The sequence below is a fragment of the Tinamus guttatus genome, unplaced genomic scaffold (assembly GCF_059628265.1).
Source record: "Tinamus guttatus ecotype Peru unplaced genomic scaffold, ASM5962826v1 Tinamus_guttatus_pri_ptg000087l, whole genome shotgun sequence".
Taxonomy (NCBI): Eukaryota; Metazoa; Chordata; class Aves; order Tinamiformes; family Tinamidae; genus Tinamus; species Tinamus guttatus.
The window spans coordinates 143816-167430 of NW_028288621.1; the positions used below are offsets into that span (position 1 = coordinate 143816).

The 23615-nt window shown below is 53.4% G+C and overlaps 1 pseudogene; it reads left to right on the top strand.

The window, feature by feature from the left end:
- The window catches only part of LOC148595509 (ATPase family AAA domain-containing protein 2-like), a 398768-nt pseudogene that overhangs the window by 30101 nt on the left and 345052 nt on the right, over nt 1–23615 (top strand).

Below are 23615 nucleotides of genomic sequence, written 5' to 3' on the forward strand. Positions count from 1 at the left end.
GCAGCCCCCGAGTTACCGACTGCCCATGCACGGCCCAGTCAAGCGGCTGGGGGCCTGCAGAGCCCTGCGAGGGCCAAGACCTCCTTTTGCCTTGCAAGCCAAGGCTCTCTTCACGCTGGAGGCTGCAAGGAAGGCCCAGTTCATCAGGGCTCTCAGTACTTACCTACTCTTTGTGCTGTTGTTATTGTTGATATTAGTGTTGCTGTTGCTTTTATTGTTGATATTGTTGATATTACTGTCTTTATTGTTGTTTTTATTGTTGATGTTGCTGTTTAAGTAAATATTCCTGTTCCATTCTTTGGGTGTTGTGTGTTGTTTCCCAGGGAGCCCAGGCACAAAAGCATCCCCGCTGCAGCTATGTCTGTGCAGAGCCGTCTTCTCAGGCTCCAGGTGCAGGGAAGCACCAGCAAAAAGCTCCCTCTAGGATTTCCCTTGGAACGTGGCTCAGGGGATGCCCAAAGGGGAAGGGGCCACAGCCCTAGTGCGGGGCAGCCCTGACGCTCTCAGAGGCCTGAGACAACAAGTCCCCTCAGTGCCCAGGCCATGGGCAAAGGGCAGCTCTTGGGTGTCAGGGACACGAGGCTGTGAGATGCAGAGCTGAGTGCCCCAGCCCCTGGGTGAGCACAGGGCCCATCAGGGCTGGGACACGCTCAGGGATGGCAGGAAGAGGGTGTGTGCAGTCTCCCCTCAGGAGCTGCTGCAGAAATTGCCTCCTGTCAGGAACAGCCCCGTGCTGGGGACCATCATGGAGGCTGCTCTGTCCCTCTGCAGCCCCACGGACAGGGACCACATCACCAAGGCAGGTCCTCCTGCTCCGTGGGCACTCTGGGCTTTCCTGTGCAGGGCCCGTTTGCTCCGCTGCATTTGTGTGACGCCCAAGTCCTCGGGCTGCCAACAGCCTTTCCCAGCCTTTCCCTATCCTGGGCTGCCCGCCATTCCCTCTGCCAGGAGCTCGAGGCAGAGCTCAGCGCTGCGTGTGAGCGCTGGGCCAGAGGAGCTGGGCTGGCCAAGGGGCCGCCCCTGTGCGGAGGGCCCAGAGCGCAGCAGCGCAAGCTGCGAGCTCCCTGCCGTGGGGAGAAGGTAGGAGCTGCCCAGAGCAGGGCCCGGCACTGGCCACAGCTGGGAGAGCAGGTGCCACAGGGAAGAGCTTGGCCACATCCTCTTTACATTCTCCCTCAGCTATTTGGGCCTGTTGATAAAACTTCCTATCAATCTCTTCTCCACCCTAAAGAGGCCCGGCCTGTTTAGTCTTTCCTCATAACAGGGATATATGTGTCCCTCAATCACAAATGCTCACCATCAAGATGGAAGTTGTCGCTCTGTGCTGCTGGCTCTGGAGAGCCTAGGAGGGGTGAAACGGCCTCTCCTCGAGCAGAACGAGGGCCCCAGGCCCTCAGTGCCTCCTAGGACAGAAGGAGAGAAGCTGATGTTAGGTACGGTTTTCGAATTGACAGAGAAAGAGGCAAACACCATCGATATATTGTGCTTTTTAATAATAGGAGAAAGATAATAAGTATTACCAGCTAGCTGGGGTCTGGGCTTTCCCACGCAGGGGTCACACCACAGACCCCGACTACTTCGGTCTTCCCTCTTTTATACCGTTTTCACCCCAAAAATGTTCCCCCCTCCCGTTTCTCTGTTCTACTTTCATGTTAATGTTATCTATATTTTATTGCTAACTAGGACATCTGGACAGGCAACCCCTCCATGTGGAACCTCCTGACTTGCCATTTTTCAGGAGTCGTCCTTGTAGATAGGCAACCCGTCCATGCAGAGCCACCTGTCATGCCATTTATCAAGAGTCCTTGCATTTTGAGACTAAGTATTGACTAGCTTATTAGTACACTCTACATTAACTATTTAATCCCCATTAGTACACTCTACATTAACTATTTAATCCCTACACTGGGTGCAGTATCTTTGGGCTGGAGAGCATTCCCCAGGGCAGCAGGACCTCAGCTCTGCTGCACACCAAGGCGCTCCCAGCTGAATGCCTGCGCTCAGGCAGTGCAAGAGAGGACAAGCTGATCCTCAGGAGAGCACACACTGCTCTCTGCATGGGAAGGGAGCTCCCAAGGCCCTGCCTGAAAAGCAACATCACCAGCGTTTCTTTTGTAGCCAAGTGGATCCATCGCACAGAGGGGCAGTAGAAGGACTCGCTGGGGTCGGGATATGGGAGGGAGTGGGTGCTGCAGGGAAAAAGGGCACAAGCAAGGCAGGAGACCGGGAGGCTGCGGGTAGATGAGCTCTAAGGCAGCACTGCCAGCCCAGCGGCACGTGGCACACAGGGAGCAAATGTGTGCGCGGAGCAGCCTGCGTCACTGCGGGCAACGCTGCAGCGACCACCCCTCAGGAAGCAGCTGGCCCCGTTCTTGCTGGACTCATTCAGCCCTCTCTTCAGCTTCCCACAACGAAGCTGCCGTGGTTCTTCGGCCTCTGTGCATGTATCTTGCTTATGGATTCAGGCCCAGAGGGCAGCCTGACATCCTCCAAAAGCCACATTGTCCTGATGAGGGACAGGATGTTCTCTCCTTCCAGCAGCCTGGAACACAGGAATAAAGAGGTGGGGAAAGGAGACAGAGGAGAGGATGAGGGCAGCTTTGGCCCAAAGCGCACTCTCTTGAGATACCCCAGGGCAAGGAAAGGACCCTACGCTCTGCAAAGCTCCAGCCCCAGCTGCGCTTCAGCTGTGAGCACATTTTGTGCACACTGAGGCCTTGTGCTACTTTGCCCATGAGCCAGGCCACAAAATGTACTGTGGGAAAGAGGATGGCTCTGCCCCAATCCCCTGCAGCCCCTGCCCTGGCCTGCTGGCTCCAGGCTCCCTGATCTTGCAGGCCTGGGCTCCAACCTGGGGTTCTATTTCCTTCCCGGTTAAGAGCTTCCCATCCACAAAGCCATTGTGTGGCACCAGCCCACACAGCATAGGAGCCTACATAGACAACACTTGCTCCATTTTGTGTAGCTAAAACTACTGCTCTTAACTCTCCTGCTTGTGCACTGTCTTCAGCTTCTTCTATTACTTCTTCACCAGTGGTAATATTTAATGCAACAGCCTTTTATAGCTGTTTACCATTTAACCTTTTTGCTGAAGCATCTCTAAATCACATGTTTTCTGTTGGTGTTCCATCAGTGACAGATGGTACATTCAGAATTGATGAAGGTTTAAGAGCTTGTCCCAGTGCTAATGGATCTGTTTTTACAGGCATCTGTGATTTGGGAACCTTAGTATGCCCTTCAGTTAGCTGCATATTTTCTGCTACTCCTGTTAGGTAGGCATATCATTTTGTGGTAGTGGGGTTTGGTGCAATTCCTTCTGGGGGAGCAGTCCCCTTTAGGATTGCTTCTAGTGAATTAAACGGTCCTTTAGTTTGCAAAGGTTGTCCTTGATGTATTTTCTCAACCTGTTTAACTGCTCAGATTAAGGATAAAAGTCTTTTTTCTCCCATTCAGAATATTGTAGTTACCTTTCTTAAATGCAGTCAAGCTAAACAATAAAGAATAAAGCATATACTTTTGTTCCATAAGGGACAGCCTGTAAGCAAGTTACACTAAGTAACAGTAAGTTACTGTAACAACAAGTTACAGTAAGTTCATAGCAGTAAGTTACTTGTTGTAACTTACAGTAAGTAGCATGATCAGCAAAACCCCATTCAGCTGTAAGAGGGTCGTGGGGGTGTTCTGGTCCCAGTGACTGAAATGTTTCTAATTCTCCAGTCAGAGTTTTGGCTGACTCTTTGTGTTCTAATTCCCACTTCCAAGGTTTGCTTTTCCTTAAGAGCAAATATAAAGGAGGGGCAGTGATAGAAAATCCAGGTAGGTATTTTCTCCAATATCCTGAAGTTCCCATCAATTGTTGTAATTCTTTCCTTGATCGGGGCATTTGCAGCTCTTCAATTTTTCTTAAGGTATCTGCAGGAATCCCTGCACTGCCAGCTATCCACCAAGTCCCTAGGAATTTTACCTCTTTGCTTGGTCCCTGGCATTCCTCAGGTGGTACCTCAATGTCAGCTTCAAGTAGGATTTGCCATACTGCTGTGGCTACTTTCCCAACCTTCTTGGGAAAATGACCCCCAATTAAGGATGTCATCTATGTACTCGCATATGCATTGGCATATGTATATGCATTATAAATGTAAATTGTCACATACTACTCTACCAGAACCAATAACTGAAGGAAATATTATGGCAGACAAATTGATGATGGCAGCAGTACTGCCGTGCAGTTTTGAACAAGCCCGATTATCTCACCACTTCTTTCATCAAAATGCCTCTTCCTTACGTAAACAACTTGCTCTGCCCTGAGAACAAGCCACAGAAATTGTCCCTGCATGCCCTGATTGTCAATGTATTACACCAATATCATCATACACAGGAGTGAATCCTCGAGGTTTACGAACTAACGAATTTTGGCAGAGTGATGTCACACATATATCAACATGTGGCCAACTGCGTTACGTGCATGTTAATGTGGATACCTTCCCAGGGTTTCTGGTAGCCACTGCACATATCGCAGAAAAGGCACGGAATGTGAAACACCTCTGCTTAAGATGTTTTGCCACTATGAGCATTCTGAAAGCAATTAAAACTGATACTGGTCCTGCTTATGTTTCACAAACAATTTCTGTCTTCCTACAAGACTGGGGTATACAACACGTTACAGGTATACCGCATTCCCCCACTGGACAAGCCATTACTGAACGTGTCCATGGGACTCTCAAGGCTATGTTAAATAAAAAGAAAAAGAGGAAATCCTATGGACAGTGTTACCCCATAGGAACAGTCAGACAAAGCATTATATGTGCTTAATCTTTTGAATCCTTCTGATCCTCAGGTATTTACACCAGCAGCTGACTGACAATTCAAGATGGTCCTTGCAGTTGTGCCTCCACCAAAGGGATGGTATAAAGAATTTGGAGAACCACCAGGGAGAGGCTCCATAGAACTAATAACATGGGGAAGGGGATATGTGTGTGTTCTCCTTCCCACAGGTGCTCGGTGGTTACCAGCAAAAGATGTAAAGTCTCATTGACAACAGAGCAGTCACAGCCACAGGACAATTTCAGCCAAGTCCAAGAGACAAAAACCATTGAGCCGTCGGAATGAATCATGAATCATTTATAAACATTTGGTGCAGCAGGGAACAGAAGTAGTGATGTTTGCAATTCTATGCTTTTATGTATATTGATCTTAACCTATATAATTAAGAGTTTATGTTTCTATGTACTTTGATCTTCACCTATATTCTCTTTATATATAACCTATATATATTCAATTTATTCCTCAATGACCTGGATGAAGGCACAGAGTGCTCCCTCAGGAAGTCTGCTGATGATACCAAACTGGGAAGAGTAGCTGATACCCACAAGGACTGCACTGCCATCCAGAAGGACCTGAACAGACTGGACAACTGGGAGGTGAAAAGCCTCATGAAATTCAACAAGTCCAAGTGCAAGGTCCTGCACCTGGGGAGGAATAACCCCATGCATCAGGACAGACTGGGGACTGACCTTCTGGAGAACAGCCCTGCAGAGAGGAACCTGGGTGTCGTGGTAGACGAAAAGTTGACCACAAAGCAGGAGTGTGCCCTTGTGGCCAAGAAGGCCAATGGGATCCTGGGGTGCATTAAGAAGAGCGTCTCCAGCAGGTCGAGGGAGGTGATCCTGCCCCTCTACTCAGCCCTAGTGAGGCAGCATCTGGAGTATTATGTCCTGTTCTGAGCCTCACAGTACAAGAGGATGTGGAGCTGCTGGAGAGAGTCCAGCGCAGGGCTAGAAGGATGATCAGGGGCCTGGAACATCTTCCCTGTGAGGAGAGGCTGAGGGAGCTGGGCCTGTTCAGCCTGGAGAAGAGAAGGCTGAGAGGGGATCTAACCAGTGTCTATAAGTACCTCAAGGGAGGCAGTGAGGCGGATGCTGCTGGCCTCTTTACCCCGGTGGCCACCGATAGAGCTAGAGGTAATGGCCAGAAACTGAAACGCCAAAAGTTCCACAGGAACTTAAAGAAAAAATTGTTGACAGTGAGGGTGACAGAGCCCTGGAACAGGCTGCCCAGAGAGGTTGTGGAGCCTCCTTCTCTGGAGATCTTCAAAACCTGCATGGACGCAGTCCTGTGCCACGTGCTCTAGATGACCCTGCGTGTGCAGGGGTTGGACTAGATGACCTCTAGAGGTCCCTTCCAACCTTAAGCATTCTATGATTCTATGTAAGGGTAAAGCTGGGGGGTGGGAGAGGCTTTGCTGACTGCTGCGAGGGGTGGCAAGGGGTCAGGTTATTGGCTGCAGCCTGCTGCAGAGAGTGTGTGCCCAACTCCTCTAAGAGGGGGACCCCAATCCCTTCACAACCTGCGTTTTCTACTGCTGGGTTTGCCAAAGAAAAGACACGACACACGGTGAAGAGACAGGATTGTTTCTTTAATGAGGCCTGTGCGCAGAGCAGCCTGGCATCAGGACGTGGCCGAGCGCCAGCAGCAAAGACTGACACCTTGCAGAGGGCAGTGCCGCCTCTCCCACGCTCTCCTCAGGCGGTTGCACAGGCCTTCCTGGGTGCCCGTGGATGCAGCCCCCTTCCCTGCAGCTCTCAGGATCAGCATGGTTTGGGTGGCCAGGGAAGAGATGGATGGGCTGCTGTCCTCCTGCAGGCCTTTCAGGGCTGAGGGGGGAAGCACGAGCTCAGATGAAGCCCCCATATCCCCGTAGGCCCCAGGCCTCTCCTCCTAACACCACCAGTCCCACCCAGCTCTTGCCACAGCCAGGATGGACCCAGGGGCTCTAATGGATTAGCTGGCAGCTGCTGCCCAGGAATGTGCCCAAGGTGCCTGAAATCTCTCTCTACTCTCCCCACACCACCCCTGCTCCGCTCCTCTCGGGCAGCCGAGCCCTCTTCACCTATGCAGGGATGGGAGCTCCTTGGACAGGGTCTCTCTTTGTCCCCCCAGCCCCGTGTGACCCCCCGCTTGCCCTTACTCACTCTCACAGATGACCTCCACCGTCTCCTTGCTCTGCTCCCCGCTGCGCTGCCCAGCATGCCCTAGGCACACACACAGCGCCCCATAAATGCTGCTCCTCAAAGCTGTTCCCCCCAGTCCTGACCACCTGGCCAGGCACCCACCTCCCCTTGGGCAGGGCTCACCCCAGTCCCCTTTCCCCAGTGTAACCCGCAGGGCTCCTGCTGCGAGGGACTCCTACCGGTCCCACCACTGCGGGCAGAGATGGCTGAGGGTGACACGGAGCCTCCAGGCGCCCAGGCGCTGCCTCAGGCACGCGGGGCTGCAGCAGTCACAGGGCTGCTTTTGCTGCCAGCGCAGCAGCTGGGGCTGAGGCCGAGCTGTCCCAGAACAGAGATGGAGCCCAGGGCTCGGGGCTCACCCAGAAACCTCACGGCCGCCTCGCGCAGGGACTCCTGGCTGCTCTCCAGGTAGGACAGGCTCTGGCGCAGGTATTCGTCCGCCCTCCTCCTGCCCCTCCTCCCGGCCAGCTGGGGAGAGCACAAGGCTCAGCGCACAACATCCTCTCGCCGTCCTTCCCCCAGGAGCAGCCGGCCTCCCCCTGCCACCACACTCAGGACCCCCCACAGAGGCTGGGCAGCGCCGAGCCAGCGTTGGAGGCAGCAGAGGGATGGCTGCTGCCCAGGCGCGCTGAGGGACCCTCCTGCTGCAAGGCCCAGCTGTGCCAGGGGTAGCTTCAGCATCCCAGGGCTCAGCAAAGGCAGAGGAGCCTGCAGAAGAGCCCGCGAGTGCTGCTCCTGCACCCGGAGCCGCCAGCCACACACACTGGGCACGGAGGAGGAAAGAGCTGCTCCAGGCTCGGACTGCAGCCTGGGGACTGTCCTTACCAGGCACTTGCTGATCAGCCAAGTCTGCTGGCTCTGAGCCAAGCGCCTCAGCTCCTTCCACTTGAGGAGCTTGGCGGCACCAAGGAGGGCTTCCTGAGCAGCCTGCACATGGAAAAAATGGGGAGATGCCACCGCAGCCCATGGGACAAGAGCCTGTGTCCCCCCACCATCCTCCTCTTGACAAGACTCAGGGCATTTGCTGGCCCTTCATGGCAAGGGGCAGCAGCAGGGCACTGAATCTGCTTTGGGGTCCTTGGCCCCCCTCGCTGAGCAGAAACATGGAGCAAGCACCACCTGAGCCACTCTGTCCTGAACAGGCAGCACAGCAGAGACTCCTGAGAGCTGCTGAGCTGCAGCCAAGGCCAGCAGGAGGCTGAAGGGCTGCAGCCCCAGGCAGGACTCAGCCAGGACTACCTCCCACGGCTATTCCCAACGTGGCTACTCGGCTCCCCAGCATGTCCCATTGCTCAGCCGTACCTCGACCACACTGGGGCTCTCATCCTGAAGATGGAAGAGCAGTGGCAGCGTGCTCGTGTGCACTTGCTGCTTCATCTGCTCCTTTGCGGTGCCCGCTGCTGTCTCCACGAGCTTGCTGAAGAGCTGCATGGAGAGCTTTCGTGTGTGCTCGCGCTCCTGGTGGCAAGGAAGAGAGAACTGCTCAGCCCTGGCACCGCACGTGGCAGCTTCCTTCACAGGCTGCATTGGTGCAACGCAGCCCTGCAGCCCAGGACAGCATGGGCAGCACAGGAGAGTATCCCAAGGGCCCTGGGCAGAAGGGCTCCTGGCAGCCTCCCACACACCAGCCAGCCCCACGGCTCTGCCCCCCGCCTTACATCCTCAAAGAGTGGCAGGAGTTTCTCAGCCAGCTCTGGAGCCATGTCCGTGAGTGTTGGTCTCTCCAGGACACGGACCACATGGCTGAGCACAAGAAGGGCCTGGCTGCTCATGTCCCTGTCCTCGTCCTGCAAGTGTCTCATGACCAGAGGCATCAGGACATGCATTTTTCTGACCTGTATGTGGGAAATACAAGTTCAGTTAAAAAAAAAAAAAGAAAAGAAAAAAAAGAAAAAAAAAGACTACCCTGGCACCTTATTAGACAGCAGCTTCCCTCAGTCTCACACCCTATCAAACACAGCTTGCTAGGTGCTGGGCTGAGATCTGCAGCCCCCTCAGCTCCCGAGGCCCAGCAAAGTCCAAGCTAGCCTGTTCCCTAGCACCCAGCACCCAGATCACACAGCTTCCCCCCAGTGATGCCCTGCTCACCATCTCCTGTCTGCTGCACAGCACGAGGAGGCTTCTGAGTCCCAGCTTATGCATTACCCTGCTGTGACTCTTCAGGGACACCACAGAGATTCCCAGGAAGACATCTTCATCCGCCTGAAGGTCACTGCAGGCCAGCAGCTGCAATGCACAGCACAAAGAAAGTGGCAATGGCCGCAGCACTGCCTGTGTCGGACACCACTGGATCCCAGATGTAGCTCAGGGCAAGGGCAGCGGGCTCAGAGGAAGGTTGGCCCAAAGGCAGCAGTGACTGCAGGGAGCCCCTGGGACCTCCCTCCCTGCCTGGGGCCTCAGGGCACAGCGCAGGGCACAGCTTTGGCCTGCTCCTCCCCTCCCTGCACCAGCCTCCTGTCCTCATGCTTTGGAGGAACCCTTCGACAGAGACGCGACACAAAAGAGACATCAAATACACGTGGGGACAAGAAGGAGCCCGCTGCATAGGGGTGAAGGCTGAGGGGACTCATGGCAGATCACCCACTGCCCCACTTGTGCTCGTTGCCCTCCATCCCACAGCTGGGGCTAGCAGACAGCACTGGAGCTAGAAGCACCCCAGAAGGGCAGTGCCCACATGAGGCTCACCTCCACCAGGAAAGCCATGGCAGGGATCTCCGTGCAGGGCTCCTGGCCCAAGAGCAGCACTGCCAGTTGTTGGAACAGCAGAAGGCGCAGCGCTCTTGGGCTCTTCCTCATCTCTCTGGCGGAGGGAAGAAGGCACTGTGAGGCCTGAGCAGCCCAGGCAGAGCTCTCCTGAGACTGCACCCTCACTTCCTCCCATCACATCCCTTGGGCCACCATGCACAGAACAAAGCCACCTTTGCGTGGAGAACTGGGCACCCCTGTCGGTTCTGAGAGTCACCCTGTGCGCAGGGGTGAAATGCTGCAGCAGAGTGGGGAGACAGGGGCTCTCACCTGGCCAGCAGACCCACTCCCTGGTGATGGGTCTCAGCGTGCAGGAGCATGTCCCAGCTGCCCTTCCTTGCCATGGCCAGCACCACGTTCTCGTAGCCAGCACGGCACAGCAGTGCTTTCATGGTCTGCACTGCAAGCCTGTGTGCAGAGAAAACACCCGCTCACACTCGCACCCCTGGCCCTGCCTGCAGCCCTGCCTGCAAGGGACGGCCGGGATGTGATGGAGCACCTCACGGGACTGCTGCACGTGGACTCCTCCCTTCTGCATCTCCCCCACAGCGCGTCCGACTGCTCCTGCTCCAGCGCTGCCAGGAAAGAGCTCTGGAAGAGGAGCGCCAGCAGCAGCTGGGGGAAGAACGCCCCTAGCACGTGCAGGCAGTGGGGCTGGTGGAGGATCTCCTGGAGCACACGCGTTGCCTGCAGAAAAAGCCCAGAGACAGCCCTTGCTGCTGACATGTCCCTCCCGTGCTGCCGGAGCTCGGGGGTGAGGCTCCTAGCAGTGCCCTGCACCTTGGCAGAAGCAGGAGGGGGTGCCTGGCCTGCCTGGCCAGAGCAGAGCCATGGCAGCTCCTGGGGCTCGGCGCCTGGGTGCCACAAAGCCACCACAAGCCTTCCTGGGCAGTGAGGACATCCCCCTGGAGGGCCACATGTAGCCTGGAAGCTACCTTGGTTCCCCTGACTTGGCCCTGATGATGTTTCTGCTGCCTGGAACCCTAACGTGGCCCTGGCCCCTAGTCCTGTCCCCAGAGCAGGTTGAGCACGTGCTGCACGAGGCAGGGCCATGCAGAGGCGGAGGGAGACAGCCAGCTGCTCAGGCCAGCTCCGTGTGTCTGGGTGTGCAGAGGGCCCCAAGCAGGCCCAGCAGCCCAGCAAGCTGGCGCTGGCCAGGGCCCTGCCAGCTGTAGCCCCCCCTCCCATGCTGGGCCCGTGCGTCTCGGGGAGCCCCGGCTTGGGGCTGCATGGAGAAGGGCAGCGGGAGCCCTGCCTCTCGCTCGCAGGGACAAGGGCAGCCCGAGGGGAGGGCGGAGCTTCCTCCACAAACTTACGGCCAGGGAAGAGACAGGCGAGGCCGTTTCCTCGGGCAGCCGCCAGTCCTCCAGCGCAACGAGCAGCTCCGGCAGCACCCGCTCCGCGGCGCCAGGCCTGGACACCAGCACCTTCCACATGGCCCTGGCGGCGCTGCAGGCCCAGAGCGCTTTATCAGCAGCTGCCGCGGCTGCAGGCCCGTGACCTGCGAGGCCGCAGCCCTGTCCCTGCCCACTGCCCCTGGCCAGCACAGACCTGTCACATGAGGGGGAGCAGCTCAGCAGGCTCGCAACCACCTTGTCTGGGCACATGCTGCTCAGCAGGAGAAGAGCTCTGTCCAGGCTGAGCCGTGCAGATGCATCTCGCACGGCCAGGATGTTTTCCCAGATGTTCTTCACGAGCCTTGGTGCCTGCAGACCACATGGCAAAGTGTGAGGCTGCTGCCACACTGCAGCCGTTTGCACAGCTCCCATGGAGAATGCCTGCCCATGCCACCACTCTGGGCTGGCCACAGAGGCAGTTGGGTGCCTGGTACACGAGCACTCAGGGGAAAAACAAGCCCCCAAAGGGCCTGAACCCCAGCCGTGCCACCCGCAGGCTACTCACATGCTCCAAAAGGCACGCGTCATCCGTGACGAGCTCGTCCAGCATGTGAGCAGCCGCCTGCGTGTCGTAGCTGCTGCAGGCTCTCATGCCCCTGATGGCTACGAGGATGGCCTCTGCCTTCTCATCTGGCTGGAGGTGTTTCCCAAAAATCTAGGGCACAAAAGAAGGCAGCCCCGAGAGAGATGTCACAGCCAGGCTCCCAACTGTGTTGCCTGGCTGAGCAGCGCGTGGCCCTGAAGAGCGACATCGGGCAGCGAGTCCCTCCAAGCCAGGAGCTGGGGCTCTGCTGGCTTGGGTGATGGTGCTGGGATGGGCCTGGGTGCTTGGGGTTAAGGTCCCCACCCACTGCTCCTGCAGGGAAGCAGGGCTTGCAGGATGCAGGAAGGAAGCCCCTGGCTAGTCCTGGCCTAAGGAAAGTGCAAGCCCTCTCCTCAGCCCCACCTGGCAGCCACCTCTCTCTGCGTCCACGTTGCAGGCTGACCCCACAGCTGGAAGTCCCAGCCAGGGAGGTGCTCCTTACCCTGCTCATTTCCCTGGTGTCCCTGGACCAGGAAAGCCTCAAGGTGCCTGCAGTTTCCCACTCCTCTCGGAGCTCTTGCTGCCAGGCACTCTCCTGTGACGGCTCCCTGCCTGCACAGGAAGGGAAACACAGGGCATTCGGCATGAAGGTTGCACAGCTGGACACGGCCCACGGAAGGCATCAGTGACAAATAGCCCCTGGCAGGCAAAAAGGCCCTAGAAGGAAAGAGTGGGCAGCAGGACGCCCAGGGAGGTGCTGGGCCTATTGCAAGGGGTGGGCAAGGGGAATTGCTTGCAACCACACAGAAATTCTTACTCTCTCCCTGCAGGAGGAATTCATAGAGGTGCCACAGGGCCTCCGCAGCCTCGTCACTGCTCCCCTCATCCTTGCAGGCACCGCACAGGGTGAGATGTCCCACCAGCTGCCCCAGGACTGGCACGCTCTTCTCCAAGAAGCTGCCACAGCTGGCACCGCCTACTTGGAAGCATTCACGCACCTGGGGGAGGGAGGCAGTGCTGACACGAGGCCGGAGGGGCAGCGCTCAGGATCAAAGCCCTGGGCTCACGCTCCTTGCAGGCTTGGATCCGGCTGAGCCAGAGCCTTGGTGGCTTCCCTTGGAGGCAGCCTGCAGCTACAGGACACGGCTGCATGCTGACAAGGGACAGGCAGTGGCTGCAGCTTGCCTGCACCATAGGCTCCTTACCGACACCAAAGAAGAGCTGGTCAGGAGATCCCCCAGCTTCACAAGGCGTCCCACAGCCCTCTCGTGCACAGCTGCTTGCCGGCACTCAGCGTAGGGCAGTAGGAGCTGCAAGGAGAAAAGCTGCTGCTCTGTCCTGTGTCCCAGAAAATGCCTGGCAGGTTTGTGCCTTGGAGCACCAGCAGAGCCCGGAGAGGGGATCTTGCATCCAGAGTCCTTTGTGACTGTGGGGCAAATCTCCCAGACGGGCCTGATGTGACAGCAGGAGCCCATGGGGGTTGTAATGAGTGCAGGAGCAGGTTGAGGAGGAGGGGATGTTGGCTGTAGCCAAGGGACACTGGGCTCGCACAGGAGAACTGTGGGGATCCCCATTCCCATGAGGGAGCTTGTCCCTTCTCAGCACTGGGCTCTCTCCAGTGGCTGCTGGACAACTCCCCCCTGTCCCACCACAGGGCCCTGGAGCTGACAACTCTGCTCCTGGCAAATAGCAGACCTGCAGGATGGTCTTCATGTCCATGATGCTGGAGGAAGGGCTGCCAAGCATCAAGGTCTTCAGCATGCTGTCCATGGCATCCAGCAGCTGCAAGGGGGACAGAGGGTTGAGGCACTTCTTCCCCATTGCCCCACAGCTGTCAGAGAGGGCTTTGAATTCCTCCTGTGCCAGCGGCACATGTAGAGTAGTGCTGAGGGCAGGAGAGCCCTAAAGCCAGGGGAGCTGCTGCTGCACAGGGCGCAGCCTGGTGACACTGCCCATGGCCCTGTCCAGGGCAAGGGGGAGAGGGCATGGGCAAGGGAGAGGCAAGCTGGGAGCCTCCCCTGAGCCTCACTTAAGCAGCCAGCACCCACCTGGGAGTAGAGAGCAGGATCCAGATGCTCCCTTGGAGGCAGGGAGAAGACGCTGGAGAAGCAGGCTTCCAGCAGGCTCTCCAGCTCGCTCTCCAGAAGCAGCCCAGCTTTGCTGCAAGCACAGAGAGGGGCCTTTCAGTCCCTGGGGCTGAAGCAGCCAGCAACACCCTTCTGTCCTGGGCAGGGGGATGCACCCAGGGCTTGGGAGTGATAGCCACGTCAGGTGGGGAGGGAGCCCCATAGAGAGTCACCTCTTCTCACCGGCATGCTGTGCAGGGACAGAGGACACAGCTGGCAGGTAGGGCCCAATGACCTCCCCACCTCCCACCTCACCCCTGGGGAAAGGCCCGCACCCACGGGAGAGCTCCAGGGCCCTCTCTGCTCTCCTGGCTCCAACCCTCTTGGTGTCACCAGATACCAATGGGAGGCTCCCTCAGGACGAGGGAAGGCTCCCTGCCAGGACTGGGGCCCTCTGGGATATCTGCTGGGGAGGCTGTGGCCAAGCCAGGCTCTGGGGCAGCTACCTCATGGCACTGATGCTGAGCATGACTTGCTGCCGCACTGCTGTGCCCAGGTGGTTCCTGGGCTCCTCTTGCAGCAGCACCTGGACAGCACAAGCGGAAAGGGTTGTGGGGAGCTGCCAGGGCCCCACAAGTGGCTGTGCCCACCAGCCAGCACCCCACACCTCCCCGCACTCTTCTGCCTGCAGAACTGGGCCGGTGCCCTCCCGAGCAGGCCTCTGGGAGTCCCATGTGCCCTCACCTCCAGCGCCTCTGCCAGCTGGGATTTGCACTGCCAGAGCTCCTGGCGCAGCAGCAGAGCAGGCAGGCTAGGCGAGCAGGACGCTGTGCAGAGGGTGCAGATGCAGGCCAGAAACTGCAGCTTCTCGGCCTCTTCCTGCTGCCAGGAGCAGAGGGACAAAGAGAGAGCGTAAGAGGGGCAGGCGCACGGCCAGCAGCACCAGCGCATGGCAGGGGCTGCAGCGACACGTGGGCGCCTGCGAGGGAGCAGCCCCCAGCGCCAGCAGCCACGTGGGGCCATCTGAGCGTGGAGCGCCCCGAGGGAGCCTGCAGGAGACACCGGTGCAGCCCCGAGCGGGATGGCGACACTCACCTTCCCTCCACGCCTGAGAAAGGCGCGCACGTGCTCCAGGGCTTCCTCTGCCTCCTCTCCAGGCAGATCCACACCGGGAGCTGACGGGGAAAGAGAGCGGGCAGAGCTGCAGGGCTGGCGCGGAGAGGGCAGGAGGCAGCAGAGCGCTCTGCCCCAGCGCACGCTGCTGCCAGCCGCACAGCGAGAGCTCGTGGCCCCCGGCGCGGCCCAGCGCTGCCCCCGCACTCACCCGACGGCTCCTCCTCGGGCGCACGGCTCGAGTGGGGCTCCAGGTCGCACACGCTCGCTGCAACCGCCCCATCCTCCTCCTCCTCAGCAGCCACCGAGCGGTGGCTGGGGAGTCGCTCCGCCATCCTGGCCGCGTGGCCAAACTCTGCGGAGCTGCCCGGGGGCAACGGGGAAATTCCTGGGTGGTCAGGGGGCTTTTTGGCCAGCACCTTCGCTCCCGTCCTCTCCCGTTGCTGTCGTCCCGAACACTGCGGGCCGAGCCCGCCGGGCCAGGATGTCACAGCAGCGCAGTCACAAAGGGCTCCGCTGTCACCTGAGGCCACCTGTGACCCCGCAGCGGGTGTCCCTTCAGGGGCGCACACCTGAGGGGTGGCTGCAGCAGGCTGGAGACCTTCTTGCCCGGGCACATGCTGCTCGGCAGCAGAAAGGTCCGTGCCCGGCCACGCAGACGTGTCCGTGGCAGTGCAGACGTTTCTCCACGCGCGCTGCACCAGCCTTGGCACCTGCAGCCGGGATGGGCTGCTGATTGTGGGGCTGCCACCAGGCTGCAGCCATTTGCACAGCTCATACCGCCAACGGCAGCCCTTGCCACCCCTCTGGGCTGGCCTTGGAGGCTGCTGGGGGCCTGATATTCTGGACACCAGCTTGAATGTCAAAGTTTCTGAAGAGACAGGTCAAAAAAAAAGAAATGGGTAGGAGTGGATTTTCAACCGTGGCAAAATAATCCGAGAAACTGAAGACCTGACTCTTCCATGCATGAGTTAAGAATGGTATAGAATCATAGAATCGTAGAATGCTGAAGGTTGGAAGGGACCTCCAGGGATCATCTAGTCCAACCCCCTGCACACGCAGGGTCACCTAGAGCACATGGCACAGGACTGCATCCAGGCGGGTTTTGAAGATCTCCAGAGAAGGAGACTCCACAACCTCTCTGGGCAGCCTGTTCTAGTGCTCTGTCACCCTCACTGTCAACAATTTTTTCCTTAAGTTCCTGTGGAATTTTCGGTGTTTCAGTTTCTGGCCATTACCTCTAGTTCTGTCAGTGGCCACCAGGGAAAAGAGGCCAGCACCACCCTCCTCACTGGCTCCCTTGAGGTACTCACAGACACTGATTAGATCCCCTCTCAGCCTTCTCCTCTCCAGGCTGAACAGGCCCAGCTCTCTCAAGTCTCTCCTGCTAGGCAGATTTTCCAGGTCCCTGATCATCATTGTAGCCCTGCGCTGGACTCTTTCCAGCAGCTGCACATCCTCTTGTAAAGTGGGGCCCAGAACCGGACACAATACTGTGGATGTGGCCTCACCAGGGCTGAGTAGAGAGGCAGGATCACCTCCCTCGACCTGCTGGAGATGCTCTTCTTAATGCACCCCAGGATCCCATTGGCCTTCTTGGCCATGAGGGCACACTGCTCCCTCATGGTCAACTTTTCGTCTACCATGACGCCCAGGTCCATCTCTGCAGAGCTGCTTTCCAGAAGGTCGGTCCCCAGCTTGTACCGGTTTCTGGGGTTATTCCTCCACAGGTGCGGGACCTTACATTTGGCCTTGTTGAATTTCACGAGGTTTCTTATGGCCCAGTTGTCCAGTCTGTCCAGGTCCCTCTTTGTGGCAGCGCAGCCCTCGGGGGTATCAGCTACTCCTCCCAGTTTGGTATCATCAGCAAACTTGCTGAGGGAGCACTCTGTGCCTTCATCCAGGTCATTGAGGAATAAATTGATCAGAACTGGGCTGAGGACTGACCCCTGGGGGACCCCGCTAGCTACAGGCCTCCAGCTAGACTCTGCACTGCTGATCAGCAGCCTCTGAGCTCTGCCATCCAGCCAGTTCCTAATCCAGCTCACTGTGCACTCATCTATCCCACACTGCCGGAGCTTGTCCAGGAGGATATTGTGAGGGACGGTGTCAAAAGCCTTGGCAAAGTCGAGATGGATCACATCCACCACCCTACCCTCATTTTCTTGCCTTTTTTGAAGACTGACATCACATTGGCCTTCTTCCAGTCCTCTAGCACCTCCCCCGTTCCCCAGGATCTTTCAAAGATGACAGGATCGGAGTGGATTTTCAACCCTGCCAAAATAATCCAAGAAACTGAAGACCCACCACCTGACTCTTCCATGCATGAGCTGAGAATGGTATAGAACAGGGATCCTCAAACTACGGCCCCCCCCCAAGGTCCTCAATCCAGCCCGGCAGTATTTACAGAACCCCCCCCCACCCTTTAAATAATGAATTATGTATTCAGACACCAAAAAACAGATAGACGAAGACATCTCATACCTTTTTGACAAACTATAAAGCCCAGTGCCAGTAATTACGACAAGGAAGCACATCACTGTTCTGGGAGGGAAAAAAAATATATATATTTGCAAGATAATTTCCCCTTTAAAATCTATCCAGTCAGCCTTTTTTCCAGTCAATTAAAGCAAATACTTCATGAGAGAGAATGGACAAAACTTTACACCAGGTGCCCACCATAACTTCTCCCATGATATGTTGGCTTTCTGTGGCTATTTAAAGAGATTCCTCAAAAACAATGCTTTCCCCACATCATTTTCCAGAAAGGGACTGCATTTCGATGCATCACATTATTTCATCCTTCTGGGTCATTTCTTTTTCGGGGGAGAGGGAGAGAAGAGACCTATCTGTAAGGACAGCCACCTCAGTCTCCTCTGAAATATACATCTAGAGTCTCTAAAATATACAAGTGTAGTCTACAGTTGCCCAGGGAGCTGCTGGAGAAAGATACCACTTGGATGAGGGCAATTCAGTCCAACTCTCCACATATCCAGAAAAGGGAGGGAGGAATCACTTCTTAAATGCAACTATCACTGCTGAGTCCAGAAGCTACATTACACACCAAACACATCAGCAGTTCATCCAGTTCAACATGAAAATAACAGAAATACCTTGTGCACTGGCCAAACTTGGCATTGTTCTCTCCAACTGCTTCAACACTCTTCCCTAGCTTACCTCAAGAAAATGTCATTTTGGGAGTGCACAAAGACAAGACAGACAGGAGCAGACTTCCACAACCCTTTGGTGAAAATTAAAATGGGAGAGAGGTTCTTCCCTCTTCTCTCCCTCTTCCTTTCATTATTGTTTTCATGGGGCTATCATTATTTTTCATCATCTTCTATGGCCTTACGACTATGAGACCTCACGCCAGTGGCTTTTTACATCTGCCGTCACCTTTCTGAAGAATGCCTTACCTTTCCAACCCCTAAAAATCCTGTTCTTCTCAGCCCTCAGTGCAATTCTGCCAAAATATTGTCAAAGCATTGAGTGGCCAACTCAGGAAAATTATTCTGAAATCACACTCGACAAAGCCAAGAAGACTGAAGTTGAAATGAGAGAGATGCACTGTAAGCTTATGAAAATCTTTCCCTTCACTTACATCGCAGACCAGCTTCACAGCATATGCCAAGAAAAGAAAGATTAGTTCCAGTATCTCAGCTTAGGGTTGGAGTCACTACTGTTGCTTTTTGTTTTTTCAAATATCACAAGGTTGAAGATGGGAGCAGCTATTGGGAAATCCTGCCTCTGCCAAAGAGGGTATGAGCGGATCTACGCTAATCTATACTGAGAGAGGACTAAAAAAGGTGAGTGTGCTAAAAATGCTGATAAAGCCTTTGCTCCTCAAAGCATTAGGCAAAAAAGACAAGAGGATCATTTATTGTGCTTTGACCTGGCACAGTGAAAATAGGAGTTCTTAACACTGCATTTACATTTGTATGTGTGTGAAACTACCTCAAGGGAGGCAGTGAGGAGGATGGTGGCGGCCTCTTTTCAGTAGTGGCCACTGACAGAACTAGAGGAAACAGCCACAAACTAAAGCATCAAACATTACACAGAAACTTAAGGAAAATTTTCTTAACAGTGAGGGTGACGGAGCACGGGAACAGGCTGCCCAGAGAGGCTGTGGAGTCTCCTTCTCTGGAGATCTCCAACGGCCGCCTGGACGCAGCCCTGTGCCACGTGCTCTAGTGACCCTGTGTGTGCAGGAGGGTTGGACTAGATGATCCCTGGAGGTCCCTTCCAACCTTAAGGATTCTATGATTCTATGATCTCATTGCAAACCAATGACCATTTGCTTTCTTTTATTGCACGTGCATCTTTCCAATAATGAGCAGCTTAGAATAAGAAGCTGTAACCTGTGTACATTTAGTCATAATGTAGCAGAGATGACTTACACCCTAATGCTTGCTTCAAATGGGAGATGTGTTTTCTTAACATTCAACTTCCTTAAGTACGCCCTGCTGTAATGGCAATGTATGACTATTGCTTTTTTTCTCCTCTCAACCCTGGGCTTTTCACTCCTACTGCTTTTTTATCTTGGTTCCTATTTTTTATGGAGGAGAAAGTAGAAGCCAAGTATTTCTCAGTGAACAAATAACAGGGAACTGCAGAGAAAGATTGGATGCCACTTGTGGGATAGCTGATGGATAGCCATGTGTCAGACAAACAGAAATCATCATCTAAGAAAGTGTTTTCATTCCAGAAACTTACATGCGTTGTGAGAGTCCGGCGGGATGTTCTCAGGCAGAACAGCAGCAACGGATGAACAGGGAGAAAGCCGTGGGAATTCCTGAAGAGCCAGATGCCCCAGTTGTGAGGGATTACAGCAAGCTTGTGGTATGTCTGTTTTCAGTGTTCTTTAGAACAAAGTGGGGAACTCTCTCCCCTCGCTGCTGTGAGGGAAGCAGAGTTTGATGGGCAGTTGTGGGCACTATTTCCACTTGCCCGGTTGCTGTCTGTGGGTCCGACAGCCTCACTCCACGCACAGCTCCTGAACAGTGTTGGCAGTCAGTTGTGCTGTGATGTGATTGTTTAGCTCCTGAAGACTTAAAGAGCTTTTCCAGAAGGTCTCATGCTATTTTAAACTTGTGTTGTCTCCATTTTGTTTTCAGCATCTGCTGGATGGTGTCACTAAGCTAGCAAGGAACTTCAACATCTTTTACCTGGAAAAAATATATGCTCTCTTCAGCCAGTGTATTTACCAGCACTGGAACAATTATGACAAAACTAAACTCTTTATGGTCACTTTTATATATATGTTCTAATGGTTATATATAGTATTCTATCACTGTTACACAGTCTGCATGCACTCTGGATATCATGCTTATTTCATATTAATTTAGTGCTTAGTTGTCATGAGACTTAGTCATTTTCGTATGGAAGACATTTATCCATATTGCAAAACCATTGTTAAATTTGGCATCATTATTTGCAGTTTCAGCAGGAGAAAAAAAAAGATTGGACTTGAAGCCAATGGTTCCACCCGCACAACTCCTTCAAAGCAATTAACCTTGGAGGCTGTGGAAAGCTTTTCTTGCTCTTTTTTTTTTTTTTTTTTCCTCTCTCTCTCTCTTTCTTTCTCTCCGAAAATAGTCACGTTATCCAGGACTTGTGGGCTTCTGCAACTTAAAATTGGAATGCTCAAATGAAATGTGCCTGGATCTCTTTGTTTTCTCCCTTTTCCTTTAGCTTTAAGTACGATTCTCTCTTCTTCTGAGTGCTCTGGGCAAGTAGCAAAGGTAAATTAATTACTGAGAATTCACAAAGTAACTTTCTCAGCTTTTAGTTGTGCTTTCTCAGGGAGGATCTCTTCCTAACTGTTGAAACAACTGTTGCTCCAGGCTCTGTATCCTCTACTCTTTTGGACACATAGGGATGTCTTTGAAACTGCAGAGAATATAGAAGCATTGTGATGCTTTTAGCACATGTTTTTGCTGAATATCACCAACAGTTGGATGTATTTACAGATTCTTTAACTTTGTGTGTAGAAATAAACTATCAGATTCTAAAACTTTTATTTGTGCTTATTGATAATTTGTTTTTTATTATTAGGAAATGAAGAAAATAATTAGAAACTTCCACTGTGCTTCATAATGTGGTCTTCAGAATACTTCATTTCTACTTTATTAAAAATAATTTTTAATTGTATTCTGTTCTGTTAGATGTATATAGTTCAGTAAAGAGTACTCTAAACATATATTATATATATGTAAACATATATAAACATATATGTAAAACATATGTTTGTATACACATATTGTTATACATATAAAATATATACACATAAATATTTATATACATCCATATATAAAGAATATACTTTGAGATATATTTGTTTTATGCATATGGATGTATATAAAGCATATATATATTATTTGAATTGTATTGTTCGAATATGTTTTAATAAAAAGTAAAACATCATTTGAGCTTGTCTGTTTTAATTGTAGAATAATTTCAGCATTAAAAATCTTTCTTCTAACTGGTATATTAAGTACGTCGTGTGAAATTTACCCCCTTCTTGGTTTATCAGTTACATAACTAAAGCAAACAAGAAAAATGTGTAGTAATAATACAGGAAGTTCTCATCTTGCCTTGGCTTGATCTCTAGCTTAGCTGGCTGCTGCCATAGATTGACAAGATTAGTCTATAGGGATCTTAGAGAATAGGATGACTTTAAATAAATAAACAAACAAACAAACAAACCCTGTGCAATAGGAGTGAAGCTGGGAAATTACAGGAATGATGCCTGAAAGTAGCTTCTGAGAAGTGCAAGAGAGCACACACTGAAAATGTCCATTTTTGCTTCCCTCCTCGTTTCCTTTTTCCTTGCCCTTGTGTTTCTCCTCTAGCTGGCTCTGCAGGTTACATTTTTGGGATGTTAACTCGCACATCAGGGCAAGCGAGTGTGGGCTCAGTTTCCCAGGCTGATCTGAGGTCAAGACTGCCCATTAAGAAAAGGGAAGAGTCCTGCATTACAGCAAATCTAGCCCTAAGGCCACCAAACCCTGCTTTTTATGCTGGGGTCATCGTTGCACTGCATGACGCTTCCTTTTCTGGTTGAAACTTCTAATTCTAAGCAGAGTTGCTGTGTTAAGAAAGAGGTATTTCTTACATTCCAGCTACTCTATGAACATTTATTTTAGAGATACTTATTTTTCTTTCATATAAGTGTATTTTTTAAATGAAATGCTTGATTTTATTAGCTGCCCTGTAGATAAGAACCTTCAGGAGCTTGTGTGAGAAGAACCACAAGTTTTTGCCACTCACATCCTCTGATACTTTCCATTTAACCCACATCAGGCTCAAGCAAGAAGAACAAGAGCAAGAGGAAGAAAGCAAGATGGTAGAGGGAGTTCTGCTGGTAGAGTAGGCAGTGTTCATTGCAGGAAAATAAGAGGAGAACATGCAGAATTTTCTATTCTGCCCAATAAAACAGAGGGATACACTGCTGAGAACAGGAGTAAACAATCACAGAGACCCTATTGGCAGGGAACTTGATGGTCCAATGAGAGCCTCTAGCAAAAAGGAGGAGCACTAAATGAAAGCACATAGACAAATTCTGAAAAGCCAGAGGCCGTGATGCTTAAAACAGGCAGGTCTGCAGAGACATCCTCACTTCTCTGCCACCAACCCAGCTGTTCCACTGGAAACATGGAGCTTATGACCCCCAACTCAAGGAGAAAAAAACAGAGCCCATCCCCACCAAGCAGCATCAGGGGCAGCTCCATAACCACGAGCCGGCACCACGAATCCCAGAACCACAAGCGGGCACCGCTCGGACCCCCTGCTCTGCCCACCCTGCTCACACAGCCTGCTCTGAAACCAGCCTCTCCCAGCGGGAAGCGGAGCGTTAACTCCAGCCTGCCGGCACCGCTGCAGGCCACGCTGGGCACTAAGTGCTGAGCTCAGCTCGCCCACGCACACAGAATTCCCCGAGGCCGGACGCCTCGGCTAGGCAGGGAAATTAAGCCCCATCACCAAATACACTAACAGGAGCTCTTCCCAAAGCATGCACCCATTTTACACCTTACTTTAACAGGAAAAGAGAGATGACTTTCGCCAAGAGATTCTCCAAAATTCACACATCCCAGTCTTTGGCCCACTCTAAAGGGAGCCCCTGCCTCTCATGCCCACTGCAGCCCTGGAAGAACCACCTCCCCGTGGGCTGGGGCCTGACCCCCACCGAGCCGGGCCCGGCTCTCACCTGCTCTCTCCTGCTCTTTGCTTCACCGGCCCTGCTGAGCTGGCGGCGCTCCACCTGCACCACTGCTTTTGGCATCAGCAGAAGCAGCTCAGACTGGGACATGCGGAAATGAAAACGCCGCTAGCGAAGGACCCAGCTGCGTCCTGGCACTGAGCAGGCCACAACGGCGCATTCCTCCCGTTCCCAAAGCCGTCTGCCCTCATCCCTTCTGTAGGAAATCTCCCCGACGGATCCTCCCAGCAGAATCTACTGGTGGATATAGGAGCTCTGTAAAGGAGAAACAAAGTCACTCAAGGCTCTAAGATTACTAACACCCTCAACATGGCTATTTAAACGTTGCAGCTTGAGCCAGCTTTGCAAGATAAAGCATTGGTATTTTTTCTACCTTTTCTTTCAAAATAATACCCGGACCTACTAAAGGAAACCCTTAAACAACACTGACGGATATCCAAACTTCATTAACTTTTTCTTAATTAAAATTTCTGAGACCGGGGATTTCGTAATTCAAGGAAAAGGACAGGGAACTTCTTCCACTAACTCCATAGGTTGAAAATACTA